General features: G+C 46.2%; 1 protein-coding gene across 1 annotated transcript in view; it reads left to right on the forward strand.

Moving 5' to 3' along the window:
* Window positions 1-4,344: 4,344 nt before the first annotated feature.
* TMBIM6 (transmembrane BAX inhibitor motif containing 6) overlaps window positions 4,345-25,926 on the forward strand; it is a 51,966-nt gene continuing 30,384 nt past the window's right edge. The window contains exon 1 of the mRNA XM_075336913.1: window positions 4,345-4,466. The gene's annotated coding sequence lies outside the window, so the exon portion shown is untranslated. The remainder of the gene's footprint in view (window positions 4,467-25,926) is intronic.

The raw sequence follows: 25,926 nt of genomic DNA on the forward strand, positions 1-25,926 counted from the left end.
CGCATGCGCAGACAGCGGCTGTCAGCTGGATCCTTGTAAGCAGGGACGCTGACCTTGCTGCTGCGCTGTGGACCGGGGGAGAGTGAGTGCAGTAATCTGCAACCACACTCCTCACATGGAGAGCCTGCTGTTCTAGAATATGGGGGGTACGTTCTGTGAGCATGCCCCCCATATTCTGGAATGAGATTACTGCAGTTCACACTGCCCTAGGTTGGACCGGGGCAGTGTGAGTGCAGTATTCTCAGATTACTGCACCCACACTGCTCATGGAGAGCTTGCTCTTCCAGAAAATGGGGGATACGTTCCCTGAACGTGCCCCCCATATTCTAGAAGGTCCAGAGTCGCCGAGGGACCTCCAAAATGGATTACAGCGACCGAAATTTATTTATTTTCAATAAATTGGAGAAAAAGGAATGTTTCGGGGAGTTTTTTTTCAAATAAATTTTTTTTTTTGTGTTTATTTTTTTCTATTACTGACTGGGTTAGTGATGTCGGGTATCTGTTTAGATGCCGTGACATCACTAACCCCAGGGCTTGATGCCAGGTGACATTACAGCTGGTATCAACCACGTATATTACCCCGTTTGCCACCGCACCAGGGCGCGGGATGAGCTGGAGCGAAGCGCCAGGATTGGCGCATCTAATGGATGCGCCACTTCTGGGGCGGCTGCGGCCTGCTATTTTTAGGCTGGTGATCTAATTTGGGGGGGACCCCACGTTTGTTTTTTTGTTTTTTTTTTTAAAAAAACCGCCTGGGGAGCCCTCCAAATTGATCACCAGCCAAGGTGAAGCTGTCAGCTGTGGTTTGCAGGCTACAGCTGTCTGCTTTACCCTAGCTGGCTATCAAAAATAGGGGGGACCCCACGTCGTTTATTTTAATTATTAATTTTTGGGGGGGCTAAATACAAGGCTAGGCACCCTTTAGTGCCACATGAAAGGCACTAAAGGGCGCCAGCTTAGAATATGCAGGGGGGTGGGACGTTATATATGTTTGACATCTATCCATTCATCCATTGTAGCATTTTAGGCTGTGCGCCCACAATCAGGGTTTGCAGCGTTTTGGGCGCAGAGTGTTTTCCCTGCGTCCATAACACTGCGTTGTGCAGTAGAAGCACAGTGGAAGGATTTTTAGAAATCCCATGCCCAATGTGCTTCTTTTCTCCGCAGCATACACTGACGTGTGGTGCAGCTTCCCGAGCCTCAGCATGTCAATTTATGCTGCGGAGACATGAGTGTTCTCTGCAGGTAGCATAGAGCTAAAGTCCACAGCAGCCTGAACCCAAATCGTGGGCATGGGCAGCTGCGTTCTCCCGTGGACAACACTCACATCTCTGCAGGAAGGCTGACACTGGGTACTAGACGCCGTGTCGCTGGATCATGGCCACATAGCCTAAAAGTGAGACATTTGTTGCTACAGCAACATTTTTGTGAAGTACCTGTGGATTCAAAATGCTTACTATACTCCTGAATAAAATCCAGTTTCCAAAATGGGGTCACTTGTGGGGGGTTTCTGCTGTATAGGTACCCAAGGGGCCCTGCTAATGTGACATGGTGCCCGCAATTTATTTCAACTTTTCCAGAATTCAAATGGTGCTCCTTCCATTCCAAGCCCTCCCATTTATACAAACAGAGGTTTTTGGCCACATGTGGGGTATCCCTGTGCTCATAAGACATTGTATAACAACCTGTGGGGTCCACGGTTTGTTGTTGCCTCTTGAAAAAGTAAGAAATATGATGCTAAAGCAACATTTTTGTGAAAAAAATGAAAATTTTCAATATGGCAATCTAAGCTTATCAAATTCTGTGAAGTACTCTTGGATTCAAACTGCTCACTATACACCTAGATAAAAGCCTTGAGGTGTCTTGTTTCCAGAATGGGGTCACTTGTGGGAAACCTTCACTGTTTAGGCACCTCAGGGGCTTTCCAAATGCAACATAGCGTCCGCTAATGATTCCAGCCAATTGTGCAGTCAAATGGCACTTTTTCCCTTCCGAGCCCTGCTGTGCACCCAAACAGTTGATTTTCATCACACATAAGGTATCAGCATACTCAGGAGAAATTGCACAATAAATGTTATGCTGAATTTTTTCCTTTTACACTTGTAAAAAAAAAGCTACCTGGATGAAGTAACAATTTTGTGGTAAAAATGTATTTTTTTATTTTCACAGCTCAACATTATAAACTTCTGTGAAGCACCTGAGGGTTCAGGGTACTCACCAAACATCTAGATAAATTCCTTCAGGGGTCTATTTTCCAAAATGGGGCCACATGTTGGGGAGCTTCACTGTATAGACACCTTAGGGGCTCTCCTAATGCAACATGGCGTCCGCTATTGAGTCCAGACAATTTTGCAGTCAAATGGCACTCCTTCCCTTCCGAGCCCTGTCATGCGCCCAAACAGTTGATTTCCACCACATATAAGGTATCACCAAACTCAGGAGAAATTGCACAATGAATTTCATGGTGATTTTTTTCCTGTTACCCTTGTGAAAAAAAAAGCTACCTGGTTGAAATAACAATTTTGTGGTAACATTTTATTTTTTTATTTTCATGGCTCAACGTTATAAAATTCTGTGAAGCACTTGAGGGTTCAGGGTACTCACCAAACATCTAGATAAATTCCTTGAGGGGCCTAGTTTCCAAAATGGGGTCACTTGTGCGGGGTTTCTGCTGTTTAGGCACCTTAGGGGACCTCCAAATGCGACATGGTGCCCGCAATCTTTTTCAGCCAAATTTCCTTTCCAAAATTCAACTATTGTTCCTTCCGTTCCAAGCCCTCCCATTTGTCCAAACAAAGGTTTCAGACCACATGTGAGGTATCACCGCGCTCATAAAAAAGTGGGTAACAAACATTGAGGTCAAATTTTTGGAATTACCTCTTGAAAAAATGAGAAAATTGATGCTAAAGCAACATTTTTGAGAAAATTATTAAAATTTTCAATATGACAAAGTAATGTTATCAAAATCTGTGAAGTACCTGTGGATCTAAAATGCTCACTATACCCCTAGATAGAAGCCTTGAGGGGTCTAGTTTCTAAAATGGCATCACTTGTGAGGGGTTTCTTCTGTTTAGGTACCTTAGCGGACCTGTAAATGCAACATGGTGCCCGCAATCTATTTCAGCCAAATTTGCTTTCCAAAATTCAAATATTGCTCCTTCTGTTCCGAGCCCTCCCATTTGTCCAAACAGAGGTTTCTGACCACATGTGGGGTATCCGGGCGTTCATAAGAAAGTAAGGAACAAGTTTTGTGGTCCATTTTGTTGTGTTATTTCTTCTAAAAGTGAATAAATTTGGGTTAGAGCAACATTTTTAGGTAAAATTTAATTTTTGCTTTTTTTCATTCCACATTGCTTTTGTTCATGTGAAGCACCTGAAGGGTTAATAAACTTCTTGAATGTGGTTTTGAGTACTTTGGGGGGTGCAGTTTTTAGAATGGTGTCACTTTTGGGTATTTTCTGTCATCTAGGCCTATTGAAGTCACTTCAAATGTGATGTGGTCCCTAAAAAAATGGTTTTGTAAATTTTGATGTAAAAATGAGAAATCGCTGATAAACTTTGAACCCCTCTAACTTCCTAACAAAAAAAAATTTGTTTCCAAAATTGTGCTGATGTAAAGTAGACATGTGGGAAATGTTATTTATTAACTATTTTGTGTCACAGAAATCTCTGGTTTAACGGTATAAAAATTCAAAAGTTGAAAATTGCTAAATTTTCAAAATGTTTGCCAAAATTCAATTTTTTTCATAAATAAACGCAAAAAATATTGTCCTAAATTTGGTACTAACATGAAGTCCAATATGTGACGAAAAAACAATCTCAGAATCACCGGGATCGGTTGAAGCGTTCCAGAGTTATAACCTCATGAAGTGACACTGGTCAGAATTGCAAAATTTGGTCTGGTCATTAAGGTGAAAATTAGCTCCGTCACTAAGGGGTTAAAATGTCCTCATTCCGCAACGTAAATGTGGATGTGGACAGAACAATGTAAGCGCCACCTTGTGGCCAAGTGGTGAACGACGACAGCCTACTGAAACAAAGAAAATCAAGAGCTAATAAAAGGATTTAGTCCAGAGCGGCCAATCAGATTCCAGCTCCACTTCTACACTAGGCCTAAAAAACGAAAGCATTGAGAACCATTGAGCGGCTGGTAAAAAGCAACGCAAGCAATGCCTATTACCTCCACCAGGAGCGCTGTTGATGTTTAAAAACAAAACAGTAGGTAACGTCAGTTTAAGCGATTCTGATTGGATAGAGCGACAGTTAGTGACGTATTTGTTAGCCAATAGTAGCGCGAAGCAGTGCGCTGTTTAGAAGTCTGCAGACGTAACCTGACGCTCCTCCTGCAGTCAGAACAAAGTGTCGAGGGGCGGGGCGTCCAGTGCTGGGATCTGCGCTGTGACACGTACGGCGGAAGCGAGGGGACAAACGGAAAGGCGACCCCGAGGCAGCTAGTCCGGAGACAGGTGAGTGCTGACCGGGAGCCGCTCAGCCGCCGGGGCTGCGGGAGGACGTGGTGCGGGAGGTGGCCGCCATTCCCTGGTGTGTGTAATGTACAGGAAGCCTGGGCCCGCAGTCCCGTACTCAGCCCCTGGCCTGTGTGTACACAGCGCGTCTGTCTGCTGCGCACAGTAACGGCAGGCGGAGACCACAGACCCTGGACTGCACGACAGCTGGGAACACTGCGGCAACACGGGACTGTGTATACGAAAGTGGAAGAGCGTGCGGCGCCATTGTGTGCGATATTATGTGCCCGCTGTGGTGTGTGCGACATTGTATACCAGCTGTAGTGCGTGCGATATTGTGTGCGACATTGTATACCAGCTGTAGTGCGTGCGATATTATATGCCCGCTGTGGTGTGTGTGTGTGTGTGTGTGTGATATGTACCCGCTGTGGTGTGTGCGACACTGTATACCAGCTGTAGTACGTGCGACATTGTATACCAGCTGTAGTGCGTGCGATATTATATGCCCGCTGTGGTGTGTGTGTGTGTGTGTGATATGTACCCGCTGTGGTGTGTGCGACACTGTATACCAGCTGTAGTACGTGCGACATTGTATACCAGCTGTAGTGCGTGCGATATTATGTGCGACATTGTATACCAGCTGTAGTGCGTGCGATATTATGTGCCCGCTGTGGTGTGTGTGTGTGTGTGTGTGTGATATGTACCCGCTGTGGCATGTGCGACATTGTATACCAGCTGTAGTGCGTGCGATATTATGTGCCCGCTGTGGTGTGTGTGTGTGTGTGTGTGATATGTACCCGCTGTGGCATGTGCGACATTGTATACCAGCTGTGGCGTGTGCGATAGTGTGCGACATTGTATACCAGCTGTGGCATGTGCGACATTGTATACCAGCTGTGGCATGTGCGACATTGTATACCAGCTGTGGCGTGTGCGACATTGTATACCAGCTGTGGCGTGTGCGACATTGTATACCAGCTGTGGCGTGTGCGATATTGTGTGCGACAATGTATACCAGCTGTGGCGCGTGCGATATTGTGTGCGACAATGTATACCAGCTGTGGCGCGTGCGATATTGTGTGCGACATTGTATACCAGCTGTGGCGCGTGCGATATTGTGTGCGACATTGTGTGCCCGCTGTGGCGCGTGCGATATTGTATACCAGCTGTGGCGCGTGCGATATTGTGTGCCCGCTGTGGTGCGTGCGATATTGTGACATTGTATACCAGCTGTGGTGCGTGCATGCGATGGTATGTGTGTGTGATATGTGCCAGCTGTGGTGTGTGCGTTATGTACAACACTGTACCAGCTGTGTTCGATGTGTGATGGTGTGTGCCAGCCGTGGTATGTGCGATGCTGTGCTGTGGCACCCTTGTGCTTGGCCTACGGTGGCACTGCCAGTACTGATGTTCGGCTGTCACTTCCCAGTGTTGGCAGTGACTCTGCTGTATTGTGGCCATCCGTCTGGGAGCAAAGGTCAGGGAAGGATTAAAGTTCTATAGACCTACAGCGTAAATAGGCCGTCATTGTGACACACACATTATGACGGTCACCTGGTTATACTTCCCATTAGTAAGTGCCCGTGTGCTCAGGGTTAGGGCTTGTCAGAACGAGTGTGGTACATGTCTGTATACTGATAGCGCTCACATACAAGTCATTGGGGCCGGTCACATGAACGTCTTGCTACACCGACCATCTGCGAGGGAAAGTCGCAGCCTTCATCACTTTGTGCTACATATTACAGCAGACTCTCCCATGGATCACAAACAGGTCACAGTCCCTATATCAAGGGCTTTTCATTATATTTCTAAAATGATTCACGTTTCAATCAAACCTCGCCTGGTGGCTGGACACATACAGGTGGCACCGACGTGGCAGCTAATCGCAGAGGCTTGCTATGATTTTATTTTTTGTCGTTTTTATAAGGATGCACAATTTTTCCACAAAAGTGGTAGGATCCACAAACCCACACAGCGGATTGTAATGGCCTCACGATGAAGCAGCTGGCAGAACGGCACATAGTGCTGCAGATTGTGGCCACATTGGTGCCATGGGGCTTGTTCAGGCGAGAACGTGGTCATGGTAAAATTTTTAAGTGTATCAAAACGGATGATATACAGATGACAATATGGATGAAAAATAGTTTACATTTTTTTTTTTTTTTTTTTTTTTTTTTGGTTGGGGTTGAAAATTCTGGCTGGTTTTGAGCCTTTATTTTCCCCTCCGCTTAGATTTTTACAGCTTTCCAATAGCTTGAATGAAATGTTGATCCTGATTCAAGAATCTGCATCACTCTGATGACACGCTTTATTTAAAAAAAAACAAAAAAACAACTTTTAACCTAACACTACTTGTCCATTGAAAACAGTGCGGTGGATTTCTTGTAGCTTTTGGTGTGTTTTCTGTTCCAAAATTCCCTTGAAAAAACTGCAACACTGCAAAAGCCTGATGTGCAGCGTATCACAGTAAGGCTGCTTTCACACATCCGGCTTGAGCTCTGCGGCTCAATCCGGCTGTGCAAGCTATGCAACGGATGCGGTGAACACACCGCATCCTTTGCATAAGTTTTTCCTTTGCGGCCAGTCCGGTTTTCGCTGCTTGCGGCATGCTACTGAGCATGCGCAGTGGCAAAAACCGCATGCGTCGGCCGAATGCGGCGCGATGCGGTTTTTTTTGCCGCACGAAAAAACGTGCCAGGCAACGTTCCATCCGGCCGCCGCATCGGCTAAATCTGCCGCATGCGGCAAAACCGGACCGAACGGGAGTCCATGCGGCACAATGCGGCACTAATTAAAGTCTATGCAGAAAAAACGCAACCGGCAGCAAAAAAAACCGGTTGCGATTTTCCTGCAAAGTGCCGCATTGCTGAAACCGGAGGTGTGAAAGCAGCCTAAGGCTATGTGTGCACGTTGCGTCGTGTCTCTGCAGAAATTTCTGCAGCGATTTGAACAGCACACGTGCACTTCAAATCGCTGCAGAAACACTGCGTAATGAATGCAGTGAAAAACCGATTTCATGCGCACTGCAAGCAGCCCCCACCATAGACAGAGCGGGGGCTGCATCCAAAGTGCACGGAATAAGTGACCTGTTGCTTTTTAGAACGCAGAGATTTGGCAGCATGCAAATTGCTGCGTTCTAAAACGCACCGTGCGCATGGATTAGGCACAATCTTCATAGATTGTGCTGAGGACGCATGCAGTTACGCTGCAGTGCAATACGCAGCGTAACTGCATGAAAATACGCAACGTGCGCGCATAGCCTAAGGCTGCTTTCACACTTGCGTTCAGCACAGTCCGTCACTATGGAGAATAGCGCAGTCTGTTAATGCACTGCGCTATTCTCCATAGATTTGTGTATGGACGACGCACTGTAACGCAAGTGTCAGCGTTGCATCCGCTGGACGACGCAGCATCGTTATTTTGACGCTGCGCCGGGCGGATGTAACTGTGCATGTAACGTTTTTTTGAGCAGCGGAAACCTGTACTTTTCACTGCGCGTGCGCTTCTTTTTTTTTTTTTTTTTTGTTTTTTTTTTTTTTTTTAATCACAAACTTTATTTTATTTCTCGGTGGCCGAATGTTCAGCTGAGCGCTCGGCCGCCGGCATGTCGGGGCGCTCGGCCGCCGGCTATTAAGAGCGATCAGCTGATCGTTCACAATAGTCGGCTGCCGGTACTGTAAAGAAAAAAAAAATAACGCTTTCCGTTATTTTGTACGATCCGTAGCATTGCGTTGTGCCACTATATGCAACGCATCCGTTGCATCCGTCACACAACGCAATGCTACGGAAGCCGTCCAACGCAAGTGTGAAACTAGCCTAAGAGCCTATGCACATGTTGCAGATTTGTCACAAAAGCTAGAGTTTTCTGATGCCAGCAAAGTGATGAGAGCCCTGAAATCTCATGCACTCGTTGCTTATTTTTTCCTCTTAGATTAGAGGTATGAAGAAATACAGTACATATCTCACACACGGCAATGTGAGCCGTTACAGCTCTGTTTTGTCAAGTAATAGACGTTTGTCTCCATAACGGCCCCCTTCATTGGGGCATTTAACAAGGGCACATGCTACATTTTCTTTTCTTGAAGCTTTCGGTTTCCCTACAAAATAGGAATCTTGACCTCCAAAAATCCATTTTCGTTGCTACCGTAGTTCAGTGTGTAACAGTGGACATAGAATTGTCATTAAATCATCCTGAAACAGTTTGGAGGTGTTTATTAAAGGGAACCTGTTAGGTCCAATATGCACCCAGAACCACGGGCAGTTCTGGGTGCTTATTGCTAATCCCTTTATCTATGGTAGTGTATACAGGGACAGTTAGGCAAGGATTAGCAATATACACCCAGAACTGCATGTAGTTCTGGGTGCATATTGGACCTTACAGGTTCCCTTTAAAAATGGCATCATACACCACTAGTGTATCGCGGTCCAGCTGTGAATCTCTTGAGACCGCTCTGTACTCGGACTGCAAAATACGAATATATAATTACGACCTTAATGTGAGACACCGAAGTGACATGCACCAAATGTATTAATGTGCATGGACTTTCCCCAGAAATCAAGATGAGCCTACTTGTGGTGTTGACCAACGGTGGTCGCCACCGGTATTAGTTTAATGTGTCCACCTCTACAAAATGAAACAAAGTAAATAAACTGTAAAAATGCATAGGACCTCAGTCAGTCGGAAAATTACCAGAAATTGCGATTATATCAGCGGAAATTGCGCAGCTATTTCATCTGCGATGGCATTGAATGGTGCTTTGTTGTGTATCTTTTTCCACCAATATTCAGCCAAGTGACCGGGGAATAAATTTGGCGATGTACCCTTCATTTTTCGCAATATTTTGGTTTTAATGTGACCCCAGTGGCACTCGATCCTTTGCGTGTTTGCACCCGTGATAGGGTCAATAAAAGTTTGTTGATGATTCACCGTTTCGTGCATGTAATTGAATCCTTGCCATGTGGAAATGTTCCGATAAGCGGCCCATTTGTCTGATCAATGTGCCGGGTGCTATATGGCGTTGATTTATCGGTCGCGATGTTTGTTCGATCAGACGATCCTCAGTCGCAGTTAAACTGCAGAATTCATAGATGCCTGGATCTGCCATTTTTTTGCAGAGGACCTCAGTCAGACGGAAAACAACTCACAATAACAACAGGGGTATTAGTGTAGCATGTAATTTTCCAACTGACTAAGGTCCTATACATTTTTACTGTTTATTTACTTTATTTTATTTTATAGAGGTGGACACATGCTACACTAATGTTGTCGCCACCTACCTACCCCTGCCCACTTTACTGGCAATCTTCAAAGAAATGAGAGAAGTCCAAAGTCACATATTTTATCACAGCTATGCATTGATAGATTCCTGCCAATTCATTAAAGGGAATCTGTCGCCACATTTGATCCATCTTATTAATATGGACATACAGATTATAGAATACTGAAAAGTGTCATACCTGTCTGTCTCACATCAGAAGCTTTGTTGTGTATTTGTGACGCCCTGGACTATCGGGTCGTCACAGGGTACTGCACAATCTGCCCTCCCGTGCAGTATCCACCTCCTTCTTGGTTGAGGGTCCCTAACTACATGGTGTTGCCTACATCGGCTAATCAAACCCTAGATACACTCTGCACCAAACCCACCAAACGCACCAGTGGACGGCTTGAGTTGAATAGTCGCCCACCTGGGGGGTTGGAGAGGAGAGGTCAGGAGTGTCTAGAGGAGAGAGTTGGGTCTGAGAATTGAAAGTGAGAGGAGGTCAGGAGCAGGGCTCCTGGGAAGCAATCTAGATGGCAGACGGTGGTCTGGGCCTAGAGGAGCTGGACCCCCGTTGGAGGGGATTATGGCAAGGGGCACGGATCTGTCGAGGAGGACAGTCGGCGGCCTTGCACAATCACCGGGCTGGGATCAAGGCACAACCGGGTGCGTGGACCCTAGCTCGGGGAGTAGTTTCAGGCAACCCGATAATTTACCCAAGGAGAACGGAGTCTTTAAAAGCCGTTCCCACCCACTCCAAAATCGGGACATTAGCGCAACGAGGGGGATAGGACTTTCCAATTCAAAACAGTCCAGAAAATCCCACGCGTGAGCCCTGAGAGCAAGCTCCCACACTTAGCCATAGTGCGGAGCGGGACCCAGCAAGTTTCACACTACCGGGACCACCAAAGAAGTAAACTTGGTGCCAGGAGGCAGGTCACGGATCACCAGGCAGCACCATTGGGGATGGGACCCGAACTAAGCTCCCCTCAGTGGCAGCGGTGTCCAGAGACTTGTTTTACCAGTTGTCGGTGTCAGCTTAATGGACTGAGTGAGTACAACAGTGACCACCTTGCATCCAACGGCACTCCCCTAACGTCACCGAGCCCCAGCGTATCCCCCCCCCACCCCTGGAGGGTCACAACACCTGGCTGCCCATTCCATCATTCCCGGGTACTCCCAACTGCAGCGATGGTACTCTTAATTACCACATACCACGGGTGGCGTCACAAACTCTATAACATCCCTTGTAAATACCCTGCCTTCATTTGAGTGGCCGCACGACCCCCGGGTCCGGAGACCCTCGTGCCACTGAGAATCCGGATCCGAGCAGCTCGGCTGCTGGCACGGGGTCGGCACAGATTAATCCTCTTTTATCACTTTATGTAAATGAGCTCTTCCAGGCTATGGGGCGGATGCTGCCTGGAAGATAACTCCGCCTCCAGAAATTATTTTAAGTAAAAGGGGTGTTACCAGCGTGAGACCAGTAACTGACACAGAACAGAAGGGAAATTTGTCGTCTTACAAACACATTGTTTGCAGTCCCCTGGGCTCTGCTTCATTGCAACACTTTCTACCTGTGGGATGGAAGATGAAGCTGAGGAACCTGCAGAAGTCAGTTATCACACACAGGTGTGCATAGAGCGGCCATCACACTGTGTAATGCCCAGACTGGTAAGGTCATTTTTCACCATACTACAACCAGTTTGCACATATTAATAACTTAGGTCAAATGTGGTGACAGTCCCTTTTTTTAAATTTTTTTTTTCCGTTTTGTAGCGTGAAACTGGCTGCATGAAATGTAGCAAAGCTTTAGCGTAACTCTTAATTGAAGATGAGCGAACCTTTGGAAGTTCGGTTCACAGATGGCAAAGGAACCGAACCTCCACCTTCCCGAATGTGTCCCAAGGAGGTTCGGAAACACTGATTGGCAGGTTGAGTCTCCGCCCACATACAGGTAGCCATAAGCAGAAAGCTTCCGGCAGGGGGAGTGGGCTTTTTCAAATTTTTTTACACACCACATGCAATGACGCTGTTGTTACCCCCAGTGTGCGCCGTTCAAACACTGCAAGCGGCTCACACAGGGCTGAGCACCGAGCGTACCGGAGCACAGCAATGCTCGAGTGAGTTAAGTTTGCACGTAAAGCATCCGAACTCCGAACCCTGTTTTATTAAGTTGGTGTTCGGTTCGAAAACCGAACCTCGGATTCGCTCATCTCTACTCTCAATTATCCCAAAATATTGCAAATTTTAACGGTTTTGTGCCAGTCCTGAACAACGTCTTAAGTCAGGTATGGTTTGGTGCGAGAAGGTGTGGCCGGCAAATTCATCACACTTTTTAATTCAACAATGACTGCAATACATTTTGTCATCCTTTATGCCATTAAGGGTATGCTCACATAAGGCTATTTTGGGGTTTTTTTCTGCATTTTTTTAGCTGCAGATTTTCCTTGGTTTTATGCAAATCCATGCAAATAAAAAGCTGCTTTTTACAGTCCCAGCAAAGTCTGAGATTTCTGAAATCTCATGCACACACAAACACCTGCTGATTTTTTTTATTTTTTTTTTTTCTTGACAGTTTTGTCAAATACCTGCGTTTTTGCTGTGAATTCTTTGCAGCGTTTTTTCATTGATTCATTTTGTAGAAAAAATGCACCAAAAACGCATATGACTCAAAGATTTCCTGCCACCAGATCAGGTTTTGCCTCAGTCTAGGTTTACGTCTATGTTCACACAGCTGTGCTGCATCTGTCACAGGATGGACAGCAGAAATATATTATTCCTTCCCTACACCCTCCATGTGAATACACCATAACGGTAAATTCATCCAGACTGTTGTTTTGGGCCACCCACAAATGTAACATTAAGGCTATGTGCGCACGTGTGCGTATTGCATGCAGTTATGTTGCGCTCTGCACCGCAGTGTAACTGCATGCATCCTGTGTCCCCTGCACAGTCTATGGAGATTGTGCAGGAGCCGTGCGCACGTGGCCTATTAGAACGCAGCGATTCGGCTGCTGCCCGAAGCGTGCGTTCTAAGAAGTGACATGTCACTTCTTCCGAGCGGTTTGCATGCTGTCTATAGGGAGAGGCAGCATGCAGAGCGCACAAATTCTGCAGGCACCCAGCGCTTCAGAACGGAGCTTTTCAGCTGCGCTCTGAAGCGGACCTTTTGTGGTCGGTGCAGAGCGCACACGTGTGCACATAGCCTAAAACCTGCAGGCAGGCTGAGGTCGTTAGTCCTTCCCTGGCAATACCTCGTCATTATATGTATACAAGATTACAACCCATGTGAGTTCATCCTTATAGAATTTGATGGATTAAATATGAAGATATTTGTACAGATCCTGTGGCAATGTAGAGGTTTGTCTCTCCCAGGTAGACATACACATTTCAATAACTGACGGCTGTCTCGTTAGACGTCCCCACACTCAGGATCTCTCAGCTTCGCTCGGTATTCCTGTTCTCTCTGGGGAGAATGGAATAAGCCGCTGCCAAACTCACCCGGAAGTTCCTTATCTGCCGGCATAATAAAAGCATCGTGTGACTGAATTCTAACCTCCCAATCCTTATGTCCCCTGACATAATCTGATTACATGGTTTTCCAAGCCCCCTAAAATCAACAGGTTCAGACACCTTTTATTTTGGGAAGTTTAGTTTATTGTTAAGCACCCGTCACATTTAGCGACTTACCAGCGATCCCGAAAACGATGCAACATGATAGGGATCGCTGGTAAGTCGCTGGTGAGATGTCACACAGTCAGACCTTACCAACGACTCAGGAACGATACAGGTCGTAGTAGCGACCTGTATAATGATCTCTGCTGTCATTGGGAGCCTGTCACACAGCGTCAAACACAGCGATGTGTCCTGCCCAGCAGAACATCGCCTTTGAAGAAAATAAACCAGAACCGTGTGTAGCGATCAGCGATTTCACAGCAGGGGCCAGGTCGCTGCTTAGTGTCACACATAATGAGATCGCTGGTGAGACCCCTATTACGTCACAAAACCTGTCACTCAGCAGCGATCTCGCTATGTGAGAAGTACCCCTTAGATAACATTAGTATCATGGGTCTTTGACTGGATGGGTAATAGATTTTCTATGTGGTAGTTGTGTGCAGGAAGAGATTATCATTTTTTCTGAACTTTGGTCTGTATGTTGCAGTTTTGTTTTGTTTTTTTTTTCCCTGTGGTTAGAAAGTAATATGTTAAAGCTGGGAACAAGAAGATATTACAGGGGCTCTGTCAGCACAAAATAACTGCTCACACCAAGTACAGGTGCCGGGTTCTTTATGGTGGGGCCAAACATTAAAATGGGATTCCTGCAAACCAAGTTCATTTTAATGAATAGATCTTGGGATAATTATTTCCACAATTTGATGTGTTTTTTTTAAAAAAAAACCTCTGTTCTGAGATCTTATGTGTCCCTGCTGTGTACTGTGTAATGGCCGTGTCTGAAGTACCACAGCTCCTGGGCCGGGGAGGAAGCAAAAGAATATGAAAATATTACCACATGGGACCGCAGCGGATTCTCCGCTGATGAGGCGGGGCAGGGTGTGACCACACCTACTGCTTTCAAACTGCAGATAAGCGGCTATAATCTGGCCGATACAGCAGAAAGCCAGCTATGCCCCATGATGTGTGATGCCACAGAGAGCAGAAAAGAGCAGCTCCTGTCACACTGAATTACAGGTACAGAAACAGCACTGTGTATCTTATATTCATATTTTGAGGGAAGTACCCATGTGACCTGGTATCCAGCTTTGGTGGCTGAGGCCCCGCCCCTTCTGGTCACATGGGTATGACCTCACACAGGTCCTGCTAACCAAAGTGAATCGTTTGTATAATACTTATGCTAATTCTAACAGGGGGAGGGGATAACTATGAATATATGATCTGCTCCAGTGCAACTGTCACTCAACAAGCTGCTCATTACAAACATCACTTTCTTGGATTTTAAAACCTTAACACCCGAGCTGACCACTACAGGTATGTATAGACTCAGCCTGATAGTGCCAGTATAGCACCGGCTTTAGGTTATATACGAAAATGCTGGTGATTGGTTCCCTTTAATGGCAGCAGAAGAGGGTACTTATTCCTTTGCACCGCTTTTTAACGGCGCTCACGAAAAAGGGTATAGCCACACACACACACACACACACACACACACACACACACACACAGCGTTGGATAATCTCCGGGATTTCAGCTACTGGGGGTAGCTTAGACCGTGGCGATCACGATCCAGGTCGGTTTTTCCGGTCACGTGATTGCCGTTACAAACTGTATAACAGTGACCACGTGAAAGTTAATGTATTAATGCAGTGCTGGTAAAAAAATGATTCATATTCCATCTGGTATGATCAAACATGTCAGATAGGAGAAAAATCTCCTCTCCGGTCTCCCCGATGTGGCCAAAGTCTTCTCCCCGGCCCCCTCCCAATGATCTTATATAGCCACTGCACGAGTGGTGTGCCCACCACATTCATCCTCCTCCGATTTATGTGCCATCTGATATGTCAGATGGCACAGAAAGGTCCTCCCAGGTCACCCCCTGTCAGGCTGTCACCCCTCCGATCCAACTCCGGTCTCCCGTTACCTGATGCAGCCACGATCCCCCGCAAACCCTCCTTCTCCTTGTCTTCAGAAGAAATGCTGGCCGCATGCGCAGATTGTCTCTCAGCCGTCTCCCTGTGAGCAGTAATGTTACTGCAGATCACACTGCCTTCGGTTGGACCGGGGCAGTGTGAGTGCAGTATTCTCAGGTCACTGTACTTACACTCCTCACATGGAGGGTCTGCACTTCCAGAAAATGGGGGATACGTTTCCTCAGCATGCTTCGATATCCTTGAACATATATAGTCTTTGTGGGACCTCCAAAATGGATTGCGGTGGACCATTTTTTTTTATTTTTTTTTTACCAATAAATTGGTGAAAGAGTGAATGTTGGGGGGGGAGCGTTTTTTAAAATTTTTTTTTTCCATTACTCACTGGGTCAGTCATGTTGGGCATCTTGATAGATGCCATGGCATCACTAACCTCAGGACTTGATGCCAGGTGACATTACAGCTGCTATAAACTCCTTGTATTACCTCGTTTGGCACTGCACTAGGGCAATGGGATGAGCAGGTGTGAAGCGCCAGGATTGGCTCATCTAATTGATGTGACACTTCTGGGGCGACTGCGGTCTGCTATTTTTAGGCTGGGAAGGACCTTGGTTCTTCCCACCCTGAGAATACCAGCCCCCAGCTGTCAGATTCACCTTTGCTGGTAATCCCATTTAGGGGGCACCCCACGAGTTCTGGGTTTTTTTTATGTATAAATAATTATAAACAGCCTGGGATGCCCTCCATATTGGAACACCAGCCAAGGTAAAGCTGCCAGCTGTGGTCTGCAGACTGCAGCTGTCTGCTTTATCCTAGCTGGCTATCAAAAATGTCTGTCTATCCATCCATCCCAGCTGTTTAGGCTGCATGCCCACGATTAGGGTTTCAAGCATTCTGAACACTATTTTTTGCTGCATCCAAAATGCTGCGTTGTACAATTGAAGCGTGGTGGAAGTGTTTTTTTTTTTTTTGTTTTAGAAATATCCTGCCCACTGTGCTTATTTTCTCCACAGCATAAACTGAAATCCGGCACCGCAGAATATCAATTTATGCTGCGGAGAGTATTGTTCTTCATGGGGAGGATAGAGCTAAAGTCAACAGCGGCCAGACCCTGGATTGTGGTCATGGGCAGCTGAGCTGTGTTCTTCCGTGGACAACACTCACATCTCCGCAAACTCTGTGTCACTGGATCGTGGGCACATTGACTGACTAAAAGTGAGAAAATTGCTGCTGCAGAAACATTTTTGTGATGCTCCGGGAATTTAAAAATGCTCACTATACCCCTGAACAAAATCCTTAAGGGGTCTAGTTTCCAAATGGGAGTCACTTGTGGGGGGTTTCTGCTGTATAGGTACATTTTTAGGGACCCTGCAAATGCCGCTCTGACTTGCTGAGGACAGATCATAGTATTGTAGTGCACATGTGCGGGCGGTCTTTGACCTTTCCCTATGCCTGCACATTACAGTACTTTGCATCAGGGCTGTGGAGTCGGTAAGCCAAACCTTCGACTCCGACTCCTCAAATTCTCTTGCACCGACTCCGACTCCGGCTCCGACTCCGACTCCGGCTCCGACTCCGACTCCTACATATATTGCTTAGTTAGGTGAAAAATTTATTGTAGTACATGAATATGTGTATGTGAACATCAGACATTTAATAATTTTTATGATACGATAATCAAGATATTTGGATAGAACATAAAATATATTTATTGGATACAACTTTAGAACACAAAAAACTGTAATAAATTGTAAATATGTAATACACTATGTAATATACAGTAGATTACATATATATCTTGTGTGTGTATATACACTGTGTGTGTGTGTGTGTGTGTGTGTGTATATATATATATATATATATATATATATATATATATATATATATATATATATATATATATATATATTACATATTTACAATTTATTAGTTTTTTGTGTTCTAAAGTTGTATTCCAATAAATATTTTATGTTCTATCCAAATATCTTGATTATTGTATCATAAAAACAATTAAATGTCTGATGTTCACATTGTACTACAATAAATTTTTCACTTAAATATAAGCATTATACTAAATGTTATTATTTAGTAAAATATTCAGCACATTCTGCATTGCACTCCTGTCCCCAATTTATTATATATTTTAGGAGTCGGAGTCGGTGCATTTTATACCGACTCCGACTCCACCAAAATGAGCTCCGACTCCGACTCCACGACTCCGACTCCACAGCCCTGCTTTGCATTGCAACACTACCTTACCAAATGTAATGGGGTCATGCACACTATGAAGCCGGGTGTCACGTCGCATCACGGCTTCAAACCAATGTAGTGCGCATGACTGAAAGTCTGAGATCATGCGCACTGAGCCAAAATCCAGGACTCTGACGCGATGACAGCAGAGAGGTGAGCGCGATCATCCTCAGACGCTGCGCTTTCATTAGCATGTTAGCACACCCACAGGGACGTACTAACATGCTAAGGGGGCAGACTAGCCAGGGGAAATCACGCCCTTGCGACTAGTCCCTGGCCTCATTAGCATATGATAAAAGATCTTTAGAAATACTTCTTTCTAAGGCTATGTGTGCACTAGGCTGTTTTACCCGTGGATTTGCTGCGGAAATTTCTTGAGAAATGTCTGCAATCTTTGTGCAGACATTTCCCAGCAAATCCTATGAGAAAAAAAATAGTTGTGCGCACGCTGCGGATTTTTCTCAAGAAATTTCCTTGAAGATTTTTTTGAGAAAATTTCTTGAGAAAATGAGCATGTCAATTATTTTCCGCAGATACCTGTGGATTTCTGCAGTACAGCCTGCAAAATCCGCAGGGAACAACCTGCGGGAAAATCGCGGCAAATCCGCATGCGGATTTACCGCGGATTTTTTCCGGAGGTCCGGAAATCTTCCACTCCCAGAAGTTTCTCAAGAAATTTTCTTGAGAAACTTCACATTTCTAGTGCGCACATAGCCTAAAGATCTCTTTATCGATGCTACTAGATGCAGGGATTCGCAGTATGCACCCAGAACTGCTCATGGTTCTGGGTGCATATTGCACCTGACAGGTTCACTGTAAGGCTATGTGCGCACGTTGCGTTGTGTCCATGTTGCAAAATCTGCAGCGATTTGGCAGTGCATGTGCGCTTCAAATCGCTGCAGAAACACTGCCTTATGGATGCAGTGTGTCTGCAGAATAGATGCTGATTTCATGCGCTCGGGATGCTGCCTCTCCCATAGACAGTGGGAGCAGCTTCAAAAGTGCACGGAATAAGTGACATGCTGCATTTTTTAAGAGATTTTGTCATATTTTTGACTCTGAAAACGCTGCATTCAAAAAAGCATCGTGCACACGGATTATGCACAATCTTTATAGATTGTGCTGGGGACGCAGGACGCATGCATTTACGTTGCAGTGCTAAACGCAGCGTAAACGCATGAAATCACGCAACGTGTGCACATAGCCTAAGGTAGAAACTCTGATCTGTCATTGATCATTTGAGACCTACTGGTTCTGTCCTAGACCTCTGACTATAGCGGTGTACAGCACAAGACTGCCGTCCATGCTGAGAACTGAGCGCCAGTCTTACCGTTGATAACGTTTACCTCTGTTCTGCTGAGTCACCTTGTATCAGTCACCGACAACGGGTGGTGTGATCCTTGCACATGCTCAGTAGCCTGAGGAGCCAGTGTGTCCGTATACTGGATTTAATAAGTCACCTTTCCCTACTTAGATTTATGTACCATTCTCTTGTGTGTTTATACAGGATACATATGTAACATGTATGGTTCTCTCTTCGCTGCCTCGCTACCATTTTCCCAGTTATGTGGCTGCAGTGTAGCTGAGCTTGCGCACTTCTTACTAGTGTTTAGTACACAAGGAAGCGCACAGAACTGGCTTACTTTACATGGTTCTGGTTAAACTTGATTTTCCGGCTCCGCTGAATAAAACTTCAGGGTTTAACCTACCAGTAAACTGCCTTATCACTTATAGGAAAATGCACTGAAAGTACCTGAGCTCAATACTGGGTTATCAGGCTCTCTCCAGGGATTAGAAAGGGTTTAAAGGATTACTGATTATATAACTGGTATCCAGTTGCACTGGTGTGAATGGACTCCTGCGTGATGATGCTTTTTTTTTTTTTTGTTATCCTGTTATGGAGGAGGGGTTCCCTCTCGCACATAAAGCTAATATCCAGCATATGTTCCGATCAGTCACCAACAACAATCTCTGCTGTGTAGACAAGTATCGCCAACTGAAGAAATCTGTAGTTTCTGCTGCTGTCTTGAGATTATGCGCGATGAGTGACGTCCTAGCCCATCAGCGGACTGCTACTGCTCTTTATTGTACTCGCGATATCTGATCGGTAGCAGTATGGGATATGATGATTGTGATGTGATGACGATGATGTTCTAGTAAAACAGATGTCGTAGAGATGGTGTCGGTATGACTTCTGTTTTTCTTTTTTTTGCACCCATTGGGTCTGATTAATCAAACTTTTACTGTAGAATTCAGTGGTAAAAAGCTTTGATAAGTCACATATTGGTACAATTCGAGGCTGCTCTAAAATGATGTGACTTTTGGCATGCTCGCACCACTTACGCCCAGCTCCAACAAAGTGGCTTCTGCTGCTCAGAAAATTCATGATGAGTGACAACTTATATGCCATAAATCTTCTCCAGCAGGGGGTTGAGCAGGATTTGTCGAGGCGCGCACCGCTCATCTGACGCTCCTGATTCATGAGTCGGGAACATTTGACTCCCGCACATGAACAGCGCTGGACTTTATGAATCGCACATCTAGAGTTTAATTGGCGGGCCTGATCCGAAAAATGGATCAACCTTATACATGCTCCGATTTTAATAAACTTGACACACAGCCGACATTCATCTTATTACCCCATTCACTTGTCCTTGTCCTTGTACTAGCCATCTGTGGTTTGTTCGCCATTTGGAGCTAAAATACGTTCACATGAATGAGCCCTTGCGCTACATTCACACGTGTATTATTTAGTCAGTGTAGAAACCGCAATGCCTGTGCGACCATGGTTCTCCTGACCTGAACCAATAGCCTCATGTGCGTGTATGAGGCTGTTTTGGTGAGGAAACTAGAGGTCGGTCTGATCATTGTGATCCATATACAAACCTTATCATATGTTCTTGTGAGCGTAGTGTTAGACCTGTCTCTCACATCCAACATTCAAGGCCCAAGTACGGACCACAATTTCCATCCTGGCCATGAGTCTCCAGACTGAAAACAAAAAAAAAGTCTCATATGCCTATTGAGTTTGGGTTAGACCTTTGGTCTGATTGGGCATTGCAGACCGTGAATGTCATATGTGTGATACAGCATCTTTGTGTTGCCTGAATTGTATCATTTGGATATGTACTAGAATCTAGTGTAGTATATTAGTTCTGATGGAAATGAGGATTATTCTTCAGAAAACAGTGATGCATATGCAGCATCGCACCATGTCCTACTATGTCTCGTCAGTGCTTCCATGCCATGACTCCCCCTCCCCCAGGTTTTTGCTTGTAGACATTTTTCCTTATTTCTATTTGCTAGTCAAATACCACACAGCCTGAATAGATGAGTTATCTTTAGATCTGCTTTGGTTCAGGTTCATACCTGCTGGTAAAGGGCACACGTCACTGACAACAATTTCCTCTACAATAATGCATTTCTAAAAGGTTGTAGTGCGGGAAACTGCATTGCGTGACTTGAGAAATGCCCAGAAAGTCAAAGATTGTCCCCGCTGCAGGCTCCTCTGCTAGTGCTATTCAGCACACATATGGCTCTGCACCGCACACATATGGCTCTGCACCGCACACATATGGCTCTGCACCGCACACATATGGCTCTGCACCGCACACATATGGCTCTGCACCGCACACATATGGCTCTGCACCGCACACATATGGCTCTGCACCGCACACATATGGCTCTGCACCGCACACATATGGCTCTGCACCGCACACGCACACATGGCTCTGCACCGCACACATATGGCTCTGTACCGCACACGCACACATATGGCTCTGTACCGCACACGCACACATATGGCTCTGTACCACACACGCACACATATGGCTCTGCACACGCACACATATGGCTCTGCACACGCACACATATGGCTCTGCACCACCCCCACCCCCCTGTAGGGAATACACACTCACCCGTCCTCGGTCCCCGCCGCTCCTGCACGTTCGTGCGCTGTCTGTGCTCTGGCCATATCAGCACAGTAGTGACGTCACCGCTGTGCTGAAGAGAGCACAGACAGCGGGAGGGACAGTGATGAGAAGCAGCGCTGCGCTGCTTCTCATCAGCACTTTCATATGTACCGGCATCTGTGATCTGTGATGCCGGTACATTTGAATGTGTGATCCTGAGCAGGGGGCCCGGTGCTGGCACTGACACCACGTCAGCCGCCGACAGGCCCCGCCCCCAGGTCACGGACCCCACAGCAGTGCAGTGGGAGGTTACTGGAGAGTAAGAGGTGCGGGGGAATGTGTGGGAGGGAAGGGGGAAGGGGACTCATCGCACTGTACAGCCCAGCAGGGAGGCGACAAGCTGTTTCCAGATTTGCATGTCAACATGGCCCTGCCCATGTTGACATGAAATGACCGGAAGCAGCAAAATCGCAGCAGGAGCGGTCACATGATCACTCTGAGCCGGGGGAGAGGGGCTGACAGCAGGGCAGGTAACCGGTCTCTATCTACTTACCTGCCCCAATGTAGCCCAATAGGGAAATAAAAAAAAAAGTCAAAGAAGCCGGATAACCCCTTTTAAATTATCCAACTTCTTCTTCCTTTTTTAAAAAAAAAAAAAAATAAATAAAATTTGTGTTTAGTTGATGGCAGGGCTGTGGAGTCGGAGTCGTGGAGTCTGAGTCGGAGTCGGAGCTCATTTTGGTGGAGTCGGAGTCGGTATAAAATGCACCGACTCCGACTCCTAAAATATATAATAAATTGGGGACAGGAGTGCAATGCAGAATGTGCTGAATATTTTACTAAATAACAACATTTAGTATAATGCTTATATTTAAGTGAAAAATTTATTGTAGTACAATGTGAACATCAAATTGTCTCTCCAGTAAAGGAGACAAACTCTAGCACAGCGCCACCTATTGGAAGTAGCGATCCTAAAAGTCACAAGTGGATTTTCAACAATCCATTGCAATATGACTCAGGATATATAAGCCAGATCAGAATCCCAATTTGCAGACACGGTGTTTCGGGGTGCTTGCCCCTCGTCAGTGCAAAGTATGGGGGTGTCTGATCTGGCTCATGAGAAAGCTATGTGGGGACCACGGGGGAACACTATTCTCCTTAAGGAGACTTTGCAAGCCAGTCTGGCTGCCAGGTAAGGGGACTTATAGCTGCAATGCCCCTAAAATTCCACGGGGGAACACTATTCTCCTTAAGGAGACTTTGCAAGCCAGTCTGGCTGCCAGGTAAGGGGACTTATAGCTGCAATGCCCCTCTGGGAAATATTCAAATTGTCTCTCCAGTAAAGGAGACAAACTCTAGCACAGCGCCACCTATTGGAAGTAGCGATCCTAAAAGTCACAAGTGGATTTTCAACAATCCATTGCAATATGACTCAGGATATATAAGCCAGATCAGAATCCCAATTTGCAGACACGGTGTTTCGGGGTGCTTGCCCCTCGTCAGTGCAAAGTATGGGGGTGTCTGATCTGGCTCATGAGAAAGCTATGTGGGGACCACGGGGGAACACTATTCTCCTTAAGGAGACTTTGCAAGCCAGTCTGGCTGCCAGGTAAGGGGACTTATAGCTGCAATGCCCCTAAAATTCCACGGGGGAACACTATTCTCCTTAAGGAGACTTTGCAAGCCAGTCTGGCTGCCAGGTAAGGGGACTTATAGCTGCAATGCCCCTCTGGGAAATATTCAAATTGTCTCTCCAGTAAAGGAGACAAACTCTAGCACAGCGCCACCTATTGGAAGTAGCGATCCTAAAAGTCACAAGTGGATTTTCAACAATCCATTGCAATATGACTCAGGATATATAAGCCAGATCAGAATCCCAATTTGCAGACACGGTGTTTCGGGGTGCTTGCCCCTCGTCAGTGCAAAGTATGGGGGTGTCTGATCTGGCTCATGAGAAAGCTATGTGGGGACCACGGGGGAACACTATTCTCCTTAAGGAGACTTTGCAAGCCAGTCTGGCTGCCAGGTAAGGGGACTTATAGCTGCAATGCCCCTAAAATTCCACGGGGGAACACTATTCTCCTTAAGGAGACTTTGCAAGCCAGTCTGGCTGCCAGGTAAGGGGACTTATAGCTGCAATGCCCCTCTGGGAAATATTCAAATTGTCTCTCCAGTAAAGGAGACAAACTCTAGCACAGCGCCACCTATTGGAAGTAGCGATCCTAAAAGTCACAAGTGGATTTTCAACAATCCATTGCAATATGACTCAGGATATATAAGCCAGATCAGAATCCCAATTTGCAGACACGGTGTTTCGGGGTGCTTGCCCCTCGTCAGTGCAAAGTATGGGGGTGTCTGATCTGGCTCATGAGAAAGCTATGTGGGGACCACGGGGGAACACTATTCTCCTTAAGGAGACTTTGCAAGCCAGTCTGGCTGCCAGGTAAGGGGACTTATAGCTGCAATGCCCCTAAAATTCCACGGGGGAACACTATTCTCCTTAAGGAGACTTTGCAAGCCAGTCTGGCTGCCAGGTAAGGGGACTTATAGCTGCAATGCCCCTCTGGGAAATATTCAAATTGTCTCTCCAGTAAAGGAGACAAACTCTAGCACAGCGCCACCTATTGGAAGTAGCGATCCTAAAAGTCACAAGTGGATTTTCAACAATCCATTGCAATATGACTCAGGATATATAAGCCAGATCAGAATCCCAATTTGCAGACACGGTGTTTCGGGGTGCTTGCCCCTCGTCAGTGCAAAGTATGGGGGTGTCTGATCTGGCTCATGAGAAAGCTATGTGGGGACCACGGGGGAACACTATTCTCCTTAAGGAGACTTTGCAAGCCAGTCTGGCTGCCAGGTAAGGGGACTTATAGCTGCAATGCCCCTAAAATTCCACGGGGGAACACTATTCTCCTTAAGGAGACTTTGCAAGCCAGTCTGGCTGCCAGGTAAGGGGACTTATAGCTGCAATGCCCCTCTGGGAAATATTCAAATTGTCTCTCCAGTAAAGGAGACAAACTCTAGCACAGCGCCACCTATTGGAAGTAGCGATCCTAAAAGTCACAAGTGGATTTTCAACAATCCATTGCAATATGACTCAGGATATATAAGCCAGATCAGAATCCCAATTTGCAGACACGGTGTTTCGGGGTGCTTGCCCCTCGTCAGTGCAAAGTATGGGGGTGTCTGATCTGGCTCATGAGAAAGCTATGTGGGGACCACGGGGGAACACTATTCTCCTTAAGGAGACTTTGCAAGCCAGTCTGGCTGCCAGGTAAGGGGACTTATAGCTGCAATGCCCCTCTGGGAAATATTCAAATTGTCTCTCCAGTAAAGGAGACAAACTCTAGCACAGCGCCACCTATTGGAAGTAGCGATCCTAAAAGTCACAAGTGGATTTTCAACAATCCATTGCAATATGACTCAGGATATATAAGCCAGATCAGAATCCCAATTTGCAGACACGGTGTTTCGGGGTGCTTGCCCCTCGTCAGTGCAAAGTATGGGGGTGTCTGATCTGGCTCATGAGAAAGCTATGTGGGGACCACGGGGGAACACTATTCTCCTTAAGGAGACTTTGCAAGCCAGTCTGGCTGCCAGGTAAGGGGACTTATAGCTGCAATGCCCCTAAAATTCCACGGGGGAACACTATTCTCCTTAAGGAGACTTTGCAAGCCAGTCTGGCTGCCAGGTAAGGGGACTTATAGCTGCAATGCCCCTCTGGGAAATATTCAAATTGTCTCTCCAGTAAAGGAGACAAACTCTAGCACAGCGCCACCTATTGGAAGTAGCGATCCTAAAAGTCACAAGTGGATTTTCAACAATCCATTGCAATATGACTCAGGATATATAAGCCAGATCAGAATCCCAATTTGCAGACACGGTGTTTCGGGGTGCTTGCCCCTCGTCAGTGCAAAGTATGGGGGTGTCTGATCTGGCTCATGAGAAAGCTATGTGGGGACCACGGGGGAACACTATTCTCCTTAAGGAGACTTTGCAAGCCAGTCTGGCTGCCAGGTAAGGGGACTTATAGCTGCAATGCCCCTAAAATTCCACGGGGGAACACTATTCTCCTTAAGGAGACTTTGCAAGCCAGTCTGGCTGCCAGGTAAGGGGACTTATAGCTGCAATGCCCCTCTGGGAAATATTCAAATTGTCTCTCCAGTAAAGGAGACAAACTCTAGCACAGCGCCACCTATTGGAAGTAGCGATCCTAAAAGTCACAAGTGGATTTTCAACAATCCATTGCAATATGACTCAGGATATATAAGCCAGATCAGAATCCCAATTTGCAGACACGGTGTTTCGGGGTGCTTGCCCCTCGTCAGTGCAAAGTATGGGGGTGTCTGATCTGGCTCATGAGAAAGCTATGTGGGGACCACGGGGGAACACTATTCTCCTTAAGGAGACTTTGCAAGCCAGTCTGGCTGCC

Source organism: Anomaloglossus baeobatrachus, chromosome 2 (assembly GCF_048569485.1).
Source record: "Anomaloglossus baeobatrachus isolate aAnoBae1 chromosome 2, aAnoBae1.hap1, whole genome shotgun sequence".
NCBI lineage: Eukaryota > Metazoa > Chordata > Amphibia > Anura > Aromobatidae > Anomaloglossus > Anomaloglossus baeobatrachus.